Consider the following 12,947-nt stretch of genomic DNA (forward strand, 5'->3'; position numbering starts at 1 on the left):
TAAACAAAGTTTAAAAACAAAGTAAATGAATGTAAATCAGTGTCTTCAAACAGTCAACGTGTTTGAGTTCACTTTTAAAGCTGACAGAAGAAACGTTGGGACGTTCTGGTGTCCTTCAGGTTAAACCAGTAAACCGTGTTTGTGCTCTTGAAGCAGATTTATTTTTCTGCCTCAGTTAAATAAAGAAGACGACACGACTGAAGGCATCGAGTACCAACACTTTTAATTCTGATGTCTGATCCATTTCAGACACGAATACAATGAAAAAGACAAAACCCACAGCTGCAGAAGACGTTCCACTGAGTGGGTTCCCCTCACTTCTCCACTCAGCTCCATCTTTACGTTTCACAGACTGTTTCCTGGTGGGCGGATTCGTCTTTGTTTTCACTTGGAGGTTTGTTGTCATGACAAAATAAATGCAGTAAACATAAGCACGAGACCCAGCATGAAGACACAACAACAACAAGACTGTCCACACACACATCCGACAACTGATGAAGACAGACTGAAACACGTCTGGACCTTTAAGACACACAGTGAGACCAACTGAGGACCAGGAGAGGCCCTTAAATTCGAGGTAAACCGAGTTACTGGATTCATTCAGAAATCACATTTTAAACCACCTGCTGGCCTCAGTGCTTCAGATACTGGGACAGTTTAAAAACATTTCACGTGGACGAGCACACGTACGATCGAACGCACAGCTCCCAGGAAACAACGCGACACATGAAGAATGATCACGTGGCTTCATCTCATGTGACACGTCCTTTTTGGAGTCTGCCTCGCGGTGAGCCGATGAGCACGGAGTCAAGTCTTCTCTGAGTGGTTCAGTCCAGGCTTCCTTCACGTCCTCTGCTCTCACCAGCACACTTGTGTTTTTTGGTAAGAGTGAGTCGAGGGAACCTTTCATCACAGACGTTGCAGCTGACTGGTTTGTCCCCCGTGTGGACAGTCAGGTGCTGTCTCAGACTTCCCTTTTGTGCAAATTCTTTACCTCAAAATGAACAATTGAATGGTTTCTCCCCACCGTGAGCAATCATGTGCTGCCTCAGAGCTCCATCTTGGGCAAATGTTTTACCGCAATGTGAACAACTGAATGGTTTCTCTCCAGTATGGACTTTCATGTGTTTGGTCAAATGGGTTCTGTGACTGAAACTGGCTTTACAAAGTGAACATGAGAAAGATCTGTTTCCTGTGTGAACTCTTAAATGTACTGTCAAACTTGAGTTTTGTGTAAATCCTTTGCCACAGACTGAACAACTGAAGGGTTTCACTCCAGTGTGGATTCTCATGTGCTTGGACAAAGTGCTTCCATGACCAAAACTGGCTTTACAAACTGAGCATGTGAAAGGTTTTTCTCCCGTATGAACTCTTAAATGTGAAGTCAAACTTGAGCGTTGTGCAAATCTTTTACCACAGACTGAACAACTGAAGGGTTTCTCCCCTGTGTGGATTCTCATGTGTCTCACAACATCTCTTCTCGACTGAAAAGCTTTTCTACAGACTGAGCAGCTGAAACTTTTTCCTTCTGAATGAAGTCTCATGTGACTCCTTAAGGAGTTCTTATGATTGTATCCTTTACCACAAACTGAACAACTAAATGGTTTCACTCCTGTTTGGATTCCATTGTGTTTCTGCAGATGTTTCTTTGAGCCAAGGCTTGTAGCACAAGAGTTAAATGAGGTTTTTCCTCTGTTACATTCCACATCACTTCCAGATTCTTCATTGTTTTGCAGAGGCTTTAAACCTGACGGAGGTTCCCAGTCACAACTGTCGTCCGTCTGAGGTTCAGAGGAGTCTGAAGTCGTGTCATGAGGAGCTGCTTGTAAATGATCTGGATTCAAGTTCCTGTCTGGTCCTGGTCCTCCACAGTCCTCTCCATCAGATTCTGTCTTCATCTGTTCAGTTTGTCTCTGATGAAGCTGTGAGGACTGAGGTTCCTCTTCATCAACCTCTTCTTCACTCTTCACAGGGACACTGAGTGTGAACTTACTGATATCAGCCTCCTGATTGGTCCACAGTTCCTCCTGTTCCTCTTTAATGTGTGGCAGCTCTGGTGGCTCCTCCTGGTCCAGACTGTCCAGACAGTCCTGCTGCTCAGGAGGATCCTCTTCTTGACTCACCAACAGCTGCTGGACGTCTGTGGAGGATCATGAAACACATACACACCTTTTAGAAAACGGTCATTTCCTGTTAACTTTTAAACCACCGCTTTCTTCAATGTGGAGAGATGTTGAACATATTTGGAAGTCTGTCAAACTAAAACAAACTCCAAACATATCGTGCACTTTGCATTTCATCACAGCAGAAACGCCATAAAATAACAGTAACGGCCAACATCTTCTATCAGTTCAGTGGTTTCAGATAACCATACCGCACATACTTCATCATCTTCGGGTGTTTTCTACTTTCATTTGGAGCTTCAACACAGACAAAACTGACCTTCCTTCAAAATGGAAACTTTAAATGAGAACAGATGCATGATCGCCACTAACCGTCGCTGTCAGATCACATGACAACGTGGACAACAGTTCCCCCGGAACAAATCACGTGACCTTGTGAGGCCGCTGGACTGCTATGTCGCACTGACCCAAACATACAGCAGAAACACTGAAGCCCAACATACCTTATGTTTGTAATCTTTTCAAGGCTTTCATTAATATATTACATGTTGAGAGTCCTGATAGAAGTTGAACTCTGTCTCAAATCGGAGGATGTCAGCAGGTTTGCAGCAGTTTGCAGTGAGAATAAGCAGTAAAGAGTCAAACCTGCTCTGTGTAACCGGACTTCAGGCTGGAAAACAGCGTCCAGTAGTTTTCGTTGTCGACAAAGTTCCTCCTCGTACTCTGCTATCGTTCTTTCAAACAGCTCCATTATCTCTTCAGCAGCCGCAGTCAGTCGCTGCTCCACAAAAGCTCTCAGCGTTTGGACTTTAGACATTTTTACTGATTCACAGCAACTTTTCCTCCAGACACACTCCGTTAAAACTGTTGGCTCACTCTGATGTGCTGCTGCGTTCACGTCCGTGTGTTTCCAGCTAGCAAAGCTAAGTTAGCTTCATTAGCTTCACAGGACAACAGGACATAATTCGGATGTTAAATGTTTTCAGATAAAGAGAACAGCACAGAGTCTGTTCTGACAGGTTTATCTGGACATTTTGAGCCCGTGGAAAATACAGTTTAGTCTCTATCGAAGCTTCTCCGACTCGCGCTGTGTGGTCGAGTTCCTTCTCCGGCTACTTCCTGCTAGAAAGCTATGCTAATGCTGTAATGCTATACTTTCTTTAGCATTCCTGCTAACAGTCTGTGGTGAAACATCCCGAGTTTACACTGAGTCTACTTCAACACGTTTATCCACACAAACTGACTCTGGTGGTTCATTTTCATCTTGTCTTATAGCAACACACTAGATACATAACGGGAGAAGTTAGCACGTTAGCTGCGGTAGGTACAATTGCTTCCGGTACAACTTCTTCTTCTTCTTCTTCTTCTTCTTCTTCTTCAGTGTTTAATGGCGGTTTGCAAATGAGCTTAGAGGCCGCCACCACCTGAACTGGAGGCTGGAACAAGTGATTGTGCAGAAACAGGGTTTTTTCCAGTGTCTTTTAGCTCCATCAGACTTTTATCACACTTGATGACGTCACACTGACACACCTGACAATGAAAGGTTAGCAGGACATTTCTTTAGGCTTTCCTCCCATGAGGCCACACAGACCTTCAAGTTGAGCTGAAACACAATCTGCAACCTCTGAGACGAGTCGAGCCGCGGAGGAGTGGGACCGCCGCCCGTCACTGACGAGGGACAGTCGGGGGACAGACGTGGGCTTCCCGGACCCACGCTCTCACCTCGCTCCGCCTGTCAAGATGGCGACCTCCAACAAACTGTCAATGATCGAGTTGCACTGTGGGTAACGTAGGCACTGAGTTTTGACAGGGAAGAAGACAGAAGTCCTTTAGTGGTGCTGTGGGAAACGATGGACAAACATAAGAGCAGAGTTCTTCGAAACAGGTGTCAGTCACAGGAAGAAGAGCCTTCAGCTCAGGTCGTCCTCAGGTGAGATGAAGGGGCGTGTCTCTGTGTGACGCCTGTCGTCCAGGCTGTTTGTCTTCGAGGTGGGCTGATGGTGGTGGTCAGATGAGGCATCATGGCGGCTGGCTGCTCTCTTTGTTTCGGTCTGAAGGTTTCCTCACTCCTCCTCCACTGTGTCATTTTTGGACCATTAAAGTTTGGAGACGTGTCTCTGTGGGTTTGTTTTAATGTGTCTCTGCTTTTACTTAACGAGCTTCATTTAGTCTTTAACTCCTTTTTATGTTTTAAATTGCTTTATTGCGAAATGTTTCTGGCTTTTATTGACTCGATTTAAAAAAGAGGAAAGACATCAGCAAGAGGCCGAAGTGTGTCAAGATGCACAAATACTGTGTGTGTGTGTGCGTGTGTGTGTGTGTGTGTGCGTGTGTGTGTGTGTGTGTGCGTGTGTGTGTGTGTGTGTGCGTGTGTGCGTGCGCGCGTCTTTCAGTCCTTTCCTCACTTGAGCTTCCTCTCACTGCTTCACTTGCAGCTTTAACGTCTTTCATTTCTCTACATTCGCTCACACTTTGTTTCTTTTCCATAGCGTCTCCAGCAGGCACTTCTCACAATGTTTGGCCTTTCCCACTTCATACAGATCACCAACAATGACACGTGTGCACGTCACATGCACATTTGATGCTGATCGCAGCGATCGAACAGACTGAATGTTAAATATCCACACGGTCCATCACTGATTCATAGACGCCCATTAGAAATCACTGTCCTCTGTCCTCCGTCCACTCACACTCATGTTCAACATGCAGTCGACAGCTGTGGACATTCAGAGGCAACAAAAGCTCAATGTGAATAACTCACATGCTAAATAATGATGTTAGTAACATCCAGCTGACTGTGAAAACAACATGCAGCATAAAATCTGATGAATATTAACACACTGATGATGAAAGTCAATGGCAAAGTGCTCCTGCAGGTCTAATTAAAGGCGGAACACAGTGATGAAACAAACACAATTATTCTGAGAGAAGAAGAAGAAGAAGGTCAGCTGACGTTCTCTTATTTGGTACTTTAGAAAAAGATGTCATCAGCCTTTTTTTCTGCTCCATCGTGACGTTTGCTCAGATTCAGCTTTGATTTTCAATGAAGCAACAATGAGCTGAAAAAGGCAGAAAATAACAGTGAAGATGAAGAAGAGAACGTCTCATAATGCATCTTTCATTCTAATTAAAGTTTGACTAATTAGACGTAACACACACACACACACACACACAGTCTGATCAATATGAGCATATTAAGGAAGTATCGACTGAGGAAATTAAAAGTTTAATTAATCAGCGAGCGGCTGGTCGAGACACCGATCGACCCTGAGCCAGATTTATGTCCCTGATCAATAAGTCACAGCGGACCTGCTGTTAAATATACAGCTGCTTTATCTAACTATCAATACCGCTGATGATGCTGCTGTCTGCTGGACCGGTCGCCTACACACAAGACGAGACACTTTCAGCTTCAATCACATCCAAGAATTAACAAACCTTAATTAAATAATTACACTGCCTGAGCTGGAGGTGTGTGTCTGTCTGATACTCACAACTGGTGAACAGCAGGCGTGTACAGGTGAGCAGCAGGCGTGAGCAGCAGGCGTGTACAGGTGAACAGCAGGCGTGTACAGGTGAGCAGCAGGCGTGAGCAGCAGGCGTGTACAGGTGAACAGCAGGCGTGTACAGGTGAACAGCAGGCGTGTACAGGTGAGCAGCAGGCGTGTACAGGTGAACAGCAGGCGTGTACAGGTGAGCAGCAGGCGTGTACAGGTGAGCAGCAGGCGTGTACAGGTGAACAGCAGGCGTGTACAGGTGTCTAATTGACTAACAAATACGTAAACTATTATAGGACCAATCAGTGTGATTATTAATCCAATAACACACCTGAGTAACTGTGTGAGTCATAATTTAATAAGGCACATTGAATGATCGATCGATGGTCGTTAAAGGTGATCGAAAGCGCTGCTAACGGCCTCTTTGTCCGTGTTGAGCATTTCCAAGCAGACTAATAAGTTTAAAATGTAACATAAAAACAAAGTCCAGTTACCATCTGCAGCTTTAAGTGTGATCAGCTGACAGGTGTCACATGACCGACCTGGACACGTGCAGGTGTATTATGGCTGTGACTCTAATGCTCGGCCATCTTTGTTGTCGCATTTTACCAACAGAAACATTTCTCATTTTCACCTTAAGGGACGTATTTCTGTTCGACGCCTCTCAGCGTCCTCGTCCGTGACTCTGCTGTATGTCCATCATCCTTCACACGTCTCTTGCATAGAAGTGGATTTTTGTCCTGAAGGTGGCGCTAAAGGAAACGCCGTTCATTCTCTGGGCTGCACGTCCGTCTTTGCCTCCAGCCTTCTGCTTTTCAATGATGTGTTTACAATCCAGTTAGTGTGCAGATCATCAGTTAGACTCAGCAGTGACACCAAATATGAAAAAGAGAGCAGGAACAAAGTGCAGTGTACATGTACACGCAGTACACATGTATTCAGTATGAGTATGGAGATCAATACTAATTCACTGAGACATAAAACAATTAGTCTGCCAACCGTTCAATCTTTAAGCTGCACAGTCAACGAACAAATGTAATGAAATGAATTTAAAAACATGAAACCTCATAAAATGGCTAAATGTAAAAGCTCAGAGTAAAAAAAGTCACTTAATGAGATGAAATATTGATTTTTAAATGTGAAATCTATTTTAATACAATGTCATTTTTCTTCATCACTGAACTTCTGTCAGTTTTTAATTTCTTCTCCTGTTCTCTCTCAACTGCTCTGCGACACACACACACACACACACACACACACACACACACACACACACACACACACACACACACAGGAACATCACATAGACTCATGCTTCTCTGACGTCTCCTGATTCCGTCACGTTTGTTTCAATCAAACCAGAGTTGGTGATGATTGTTGGAACAGTGGAGACAAACCAAGAAGGTCTGAATGAGGTTTGGTAAAATCACTGTTTTTTTGAATGGAGTCTGGTGGCTTTGCTGAGAGCACTGCTGTAACGGCTGTTTCTGGTTAAAGACAGAGGATCTTACTCTTTAACATAAATGTGTCTCTGCAGGGATCCTTTCTAATATGTCAGACACTCAGAACAACAACCTGAAAAGACCAAACACCTCTGTTGGACGAACATGGACGATGTCCAAACCAGCAGAGCAGCTTGTTTCATGGCTGCAGGCTGCAGCTCTCATTCAACATTAGACCAATTTAAAAAATGTATCCATGAGTCACTTTCTTACTCACAAAATCAGCAAATTTATCCTCAATACAAGATGAAGAACAATCTCTCATTAACTGGAGCCATTTTAGTCCTGTAACAGTAACACCAAAGTTCAGTCCACAGTGTTCGGCTCGTGGACGGACAGTCTGCCCTGTCGGACTCTTGGAGGATGTCAGAATGATGAGCTGAGTGGAGCTCAGCAAATGTTTCACTTACATTCTGCTACTTTTCACAGTTGTTCTCAAGATGTGCAGGACAAATACACTGAAACTGAACCCTGGCATGAAACCAAAGGAAGATAAGTGTGTTTCATGGCGGGGTTATCTTCATACACGAGGCTGAGCAGAGTTCACTGCAGCTTCTACAAACCTTTGACCCACATCAATTTTTGAAGGATGATACTGACTCGCTGATAGCTGAAGCATCTTTTTAAATCAGGGAAATACTTTACAAGTACATCTAATTCTGCTCCAACACCACAAGCTGCATCAAAACCAGTGAAGCAGGTCTTCTGAGGCGAGCATCAACCATGTGTCACTGAATCTGTACCTCAGACTGAGGCAACGAGGGCTGAAAAATGTGAATGTGGAGCACCGGAGCGAGATGCAGATACTTTAAAAATAAACTGAATACTGCATCTGTGCCTTCACAACATCTCTGACGGGAGGAGGATAAGAAGCAGAGGAGGGCAGGACCGAGACAAGAGAGACGAGAGAAGTCTGAACGCCGTGAGAGGTGCCAAGTTCCTGTGGCTCTGACATGAATGTGGAGGGACGGGTCGAATGGAAATACTCAAATGACAAGTACCTTAAAATTGTAAAATATATATATGTTAATGGACTTAATTACTTCAAAGTCCAGTGTTGACGGCTCCCGTATTTGATGAAGTTCTTCCCTGAAGTGCTGAAACAGAAATGACTTGAATCAGTGTTCAGTTATTAGATTCGTTCATCATCAGCACATCGATGGGAAGCAGCAACAAACATGGCTTCTGGGAGACGGGCGTGAATCCGACCTCCCCCTCCCTCCTCCAGACTCTTGGCCTGCGAGTTGAAGTGAAACGTGTCCGGATCAGATGCAGAAATGTGAGAATGTGCAGTCCTCTCAGAGTTTCATGGCCTGCAGCGTTTCTCTCAGCAGGTCAAAGGGAAAGAGTGACTTTTCCAAAACCTGAAAACCTTGATCGTCGGTGGTGTGTTCGGAGGCGCCTCTCAATGTCCGCAGCAGGTTGTCACTCATATCTAAAACCTTCAGATGGTTACGATTTTCAAAGATGCACCTTTCCAGGTGTTCGGATCAAGCTCTGTGAGGATTGTTGTGTTAATGAAACCATCACAGTGAAACGGGTGTGTTTTGGACCCAAATGCAGTACAACGGAGAGCAGGATCAGTTGGTAATGACTTTTATTTAATACCACCAGAAACAAGGTATGGATCAGAGTAAGTTCGTTCTCCGGGCTGAGCGTTCTCAAAATGTCTCTGGGGCTCAAGCCAGGGAACGAGAAGTGGCTTACCAAAGCCGCTGATGACGAGGAGGAAGCTCCGCCACCGAAGAAACAGCTGATCGAGCCGGCGCGCAGCGGAGTATCTTTCTTCAGTCGCTGATGATGAGGAGGGAGCTCCGCAGCTGGAAGAAACAGCTGATCGTACAGCGGTGCCGGCGAGGAGAGAGCAGAGGGGTGGTCGGAGGCAGATGAGCAGTCCACGGAAGCAGAAGTACCGAGGGGGAGCAGGCAAGAGGAAAGCCGAAGCCAGGCGGATGAACCATTGCCAGCAGAGCAGTCAGACACCAGAAACGCTGAAGCAGAGCACGAGGTCAGGGACGGAAGGCAGGTAAGTTTACCGGGAGGCAGACGAGGAGAGCAGGTCGGGGACAGGCAAGGTCGGCAACGGGTGATCAATTTGGAAAGCGCTGGAAAGTCTTGCATACTGCAGAGGAACGATCTGGCAACGGGTGAGAGTGCTGGAGAGGCTTAAATGCAGGGCTGATTGTGATGAGCTGCAGCTGTGTCAGCAGGTGAGCAGAGTAGAGCTGATGAGGTGGGCGTGGCTGGCAGGTAGAGTGGAGCAGAGGGAGTGAGAGACCGAGACTGTGACACACAGCACAAATCAGAGACAAGACTGTCGTTAAGGTTCGGGATGTCAGGACACGAGAGGTTCCTGATGTGATCCGGCTCTTTGGCGCCCACAGTTATTCACCTCCTCATCGGTCGTATCGAGCGTTTGACAGTTCAGTCGTGTGTGCAATGGACGAGTCAGGCTCACTGAGCTGAGAGCGAGCGACACGTTTTGTGCTTAAATTAGCGACATGGTTGAAAACAGATCCAACCTCTTCAGGGGGTGAAGCGGAACTAAGAGGCCTCTGTGGATCCACGTCTCCATGTAATTCAGTCCGAGATGCATCAGTGAGGCCAGACTCTGCAGGACCAAAGGCAACTATAAAGTCCTGTCAGGTGTGTCCCATTTCAAGCCAGCTGATTGGCTCCTTCAAGGTCAATCGGCTCAAAGGAGGACTTGATCGGCAGCAGATCTTTGGTCAGAAAGGAGGGAAACAGATTGGCGTGTGATTCTGTGGTTGTGGTCGCTGTGGGACGGGCTGAGCGTCAGGACAGGAAAGGCCGAGACACGAATGAGCTGAAGGTGTGACGTCCCTCAAAGAGGCGGCCCGTCTCATTGGTCAGTTCGTTGGTGCTCATGTGGGGCTTCGTCATCGACGTCATACGGATGAAGATTCCCAGCTTCTTCTTCTTCCCCCGTTAGCGTGTTCACACCGGGGATAGCAGCAAGTTCAAGGTTTGAGCAATCAGAGAAAACATCGGTCAGGAATAATCGATGGGTCGCAGGTTCGGCAGCCAATGAGAAGGCGAATAGATTTCCATGTGTTTACATCTACAAATTCAAATGTGTGTTTTTATGAATTAATCTGATGAATTTCTCTATGAGGTAATAAAACACTGAACGTCTGCAGTGTGTGTGTGTGTGTGTGTGTGTGTGTGTGTGTGTGTGTGTGTGTGTGTAAACGTTTGCAGAGATGCTTTAATGATGACTTTCATTCCCATTGTGTCCACATCGTCTCAGAGGGGCTTCAGAGGACATTTTGTCCAGATGCTGATGGTAGAGTGGAGCGCTGTCTGCAGTCTGCAGCAGAGCGAGCACTGGCAGGTGATAATTACAACTTCCTGTCACCCTTTCTTCTTCTTCTTCTGTCCCCACCATTACAGCCAGGCTTGATAAGTAGCCTTCAGTCCTCCCACAGCTCTCATCTCGCATGTCTCCATGTATTTCTCTTCTTTTGTGCCACGAAAGCTTCGTCTTGTCCTTCAGTCTGAGCTTGGTCTGGACAATGAGGCGTCCTGTCACGGTCACCTACAGAGGGCTTCTGGGTAACGCAGTTCAAGGAGTCGAGGAGGTGAGATGGCGTTAAAGCCACCAGGTGTGGCTTTCTGAAGTTATCTGAATCGTCTACTCTCATGTCATTTTGTTTTTTCTAACTTGAAATTTGATATGATGTCATCAGACTTTTACTTATTTTCCCATAATCACATCATCATCACACTGTGTTCCATATCGCCATGCTGACATCATAACGCCAATAGAAATGTCACCCCTGATGACGTCATAAGACTCCCGTTACTCCCCCGGCTGATGTGTGTTTGTCTTCTGTGAGTCTGTCAAACCTGAGCTGACAAGTCAATCATTATGTACATATTGATGAGACTGATAATGAGCTGCAGGCCACCAGTTCAGCAGGACGTCTCACGCTCGTTAACTGGCTTCCCACAATCCTCCTGGGAGGCCATCTGCTGGCTGGAGGTGTGACATCAAATCAACAGCCTGAATTAGTGAGCTTTCCTGTAACAGCCATCGGTGGTACGTTTGGAACCTTCCTGACGACACTTTGCAGACATAGCTCAAATTAGCTTAAAGGTTAGCATCTAGGGCAACATAGCTTAGAATTAGCGTCTGGGTGAAGTTAGAGTTAGCTTCAAGACTCGGCTAGCAGTTTCCCCCTGCTTCCAGTCTTCGTGCTAAGCTAGGCTGAAGCATCTCTGTACTGGACATGGAGAGATGAAGTCTGTTAGCGAGCAGCTTCGACGGTTCGGTGAGTCTCTCAGAGCTCAGCGCAGTGGTTTTAATCTCTTCTGGTTCCATTAACTCCAGTTTGGTCTTTTTCAGCTCATTGTCCCGTCCGTCTCTCCGTGGTCCAACATTCTCCCTCGCAGTCTGTATTTTTGACTTTTGACTTTCTCTCCTCGTGCCGCCTCCTCTCTGTTCGTCAGTCCATTAACGAGAAGAGGAGTCACCTTCAGCGTCTGTGGGAGCCCAGCTGCTCCTCTTCACATTTACATGCAGCTCATACATATTATATATCAAACCTCAGAGGAGTCACACCTGAGATTAAAGCACATCTCCACTCACAGGTTCACACACTGCACAGTAATGTGAGGGTGAGCTTGAATTCCCTCAGTGGGGCAAGGCACTAATGCTGTCAGGGTCAGGGGTTCAAAGCCCGCCGGGAGCGCGGTGCCAGAAATATATACAGTTATTATCCGGGTGGCAGACATTATGTGAGTTTAAAAGAGCTGAAATTCTCCTGAGAATAACAGGAAGTGAACTGTTTCTGCTTCATCTGACTTCACCTGGTGAAACCAAACACGGAGCCTGAACGCGTCAGCACAAACAAACCTTCAGACGATCGAGAAATTCAGCATCCGTCAACAACAACATGTCTTCCAACCACAGAACGGCCGACACACCCGAATCTGAAAGATACGAGCATCAGCGGAGACAGTCCCAAAGCGTCCAGCCATCAGAAGAGACATCTGAAAGGTGAGACAGCCCAGCACCTGTCTTTGACTGCAGGTAGTCTGATCTAAGCTAATGCTAACCTGCTCTAACCCACAGACTCCACCAGCTGCATCATGATGCAGGTGATGCAGGTGATGCAGATGATGCAGGTGATGCACGTGATGCACGTGATGCAGGTGATGCAGATGATGCAGGTGATGCAGGTGATGCAGGTGATGCAGATGATGCAGGTGATGCAGGTGATGCAGATGATGCAGGTGATGCAGGTGATGCAGGTGATGCAGATGATGCAGGTGATGCAGGTGATGCAGATGATGCAGGTGATGCAGGTGATGCAGATGATGCAGGTGATGCAGGTGATGCAGATGATGCAGGTGATGCACGTGATGCACGTGATGCAGGTGATGCAGATGATGCAGGTGATGCAGGTGATGCAGATGATGCAGGTGATGCAGGTGATGCAGATGATGCAGGTGATGCAGGTGATGCAGATGATGCAGGTGATGCACGTGATGCACGTGATGCACGTGATGCAGGTGATGCAGGTGATGTGAAGCGTTTTGCCTGATTTTTTCTGACTTTATGAACTCGCTCATATTTTGTTGATTTGGTCAATGATGAGGATGAAGAAGACTTTGAGCTCGAGCCTTCCTCTCAACCTAAAATCTGAATTTCTTCTTTTGTGATGCTGAGCGTATCTTCATAATATGGAGGCTGTCAAATGAACTTCTTCTGAAATGGGTCGTGGACTCGTTGTTGCTCAGAAGCTGCTGAAGTGTCCTTGAACTTCCTCAACCCGCATGCTTGTTGTTATGTCCTGAAA

At 46.3% G+C, this 12,947-nt stretch overlaps 1 pseudogene across 1 annotated transcript; it reads right to left on the reverse strand.

Moving 5' to 3' along the window:
- Window positions 1–257: 257 nt before the first annotated feature.
- On the reverse strand, window positions 258–3,389 carry LOC143334998 (uncharacterized; annotated as a pseudogene). Its single transcript, XR_013078380.1, has 2 exons — window positions 2,769–3,389; window positions 258–2,140 (listed from the first exon to the last, which is right to left on the reverse strand). The product of XR_013078380.1 is annotated as an uncharacterized LOC143334998 (transcript).
- Window positions 3,390–12,947: the final 9,558 nt, after the last annotated feature.

Source organism: Chaetodon auriga, chromosome 17, assembly GCF_051107435.1.
Source record: "Chaetodon auriga isolate fChaAug3 chromosome 17, fChaAug3.hap1, whole genome shotgun sequence".
Classification (NCBI taxonomy): Eukaryota; Metazoa; Chordata; class Actinopteri; order Chaetodontiformes; family Chaetodontidae; genus Chaetodon; species Chaetodon auriga.